Genomic DNA, 1,111 nt, shown 5'->3' on the forward strand with positions numbered 1-1,111 from the left:
ATTCCTCATTTCAGATTGGTCCTACTTCCCCTCTATTTAAATAAAGGGTGACTTGGTGACGGGATACTGGCCTGTGCACAGTTATTTCAGTGGCCGTGTGAGACAGCAGTGCTGACTGCTGAGCCACTGTGCTGCCCTGGTTACGTTGTGGTAGCATGATTTAGTTTTAGTACTGCGATGGTGACTTGTTTTTTAAAGTGTCAAAAACTCATTTCCTTTAGCATTGGGTGAGATCAGCATTTCCAAGAAATCATGCGGCTTAAGCTACATACTATCTCATCTTTACTGAGATCAGTGCAGAAAGAGACAAAGTTAGAAGCGGTTTCAGTTCAGAAGAAAAGATCCATACCAGCAGATATGATGTTTAGCTGATTAAAGGTAGTTCAAGTAATACTCACTTCAGTAGGACATATAGTAAAATTGGAACGATAGAGAGAAAATTAGCATGAACCCTGCACAAGGATGACACAAATTCGTGAAGTATTCCATATTTTATAAGGGGTGGCATGGTGGCTCAATGGTTAGCCCTGCTGCTTCACAGTGCCAAGGACCTAGGTTCAATTCCAGCCTTGGGCAACTATCTGTGTGGAGTTTGCGCATTCTCCCCATGGGTTTCCTTTGGGTCCTCTGGTTTCCTCCCACAGTCCAAAGATGCCCAAGTTAGAGTGGATTGGCCATGCTAAATTGCCCTTAGTGTTAGATGCATTAGTCAAAGGGAAATGGGTCTGGGTGGGTTACTCTTCAGAGGGTCAATGTGGACTTGTCGGGCTGAAGGGCCTGTTTCCACACTGTAGGAAATCTAATCTAGTTATGAAAGCTATCAACATGTACTTGAGATTAGTTTAGTGACTTAGCCTGCATTTGTGAGTCTCAAGGACAGGTAATAATGCAAAAACTTGTATTTGGTGAATGCACAAAATTGCCAAAAGGACACTGCTTGTGATCCACTTCCAAGGGCACTCACTTGCAAATGAAAATGAAATTTTAGAGAGAAGTAAAGGACGTATTCATCACTGGGGTTGAGTATCAGTAAAGGATATAGTTGGGGAAATAATTTGAATCTTTCTTTTAGTTGTTAAGATAGGTTATTTGCAAATTGTCATATATAGCT

General features: G+C 41.6%; 1 non-coding gene across 1 annotated transcript; it reads left to right on the forward strand.

The window, feature by feature from the left end:
• Positions 1–390: 390 nt before the first annotated feature.
• On the forward strand, positions 391–495 carry LOC122563784. Its single transcript, XR_006315723.1, has one exon. It is a non-coding gene; the product is annotated as a U6 spliceosomal RNA (small nuclear RNA).
• The last annotated feature ends 616 nt before the right edge of the window (positions 496–1,111 follow it).

The sequence above is a fragment of the Chiloscyllium plagiosum genome, chromosome 27, assembly GCF_004010195.1.
Source record: "Chiloscyllium plagiosum isolate BGI_BamShark_2017 chromosome 27, ASM401019v2, whole genome shotgun sequence".
NCBI classification, from domain to species: domain Eukaryota; kingdom Metazoa; phylum Chordata; class Chondrichthyes; order Orectolobiformes; family Hemiscylliidae; genus Chiloscyllium; species Chiloscyllium plagiosum.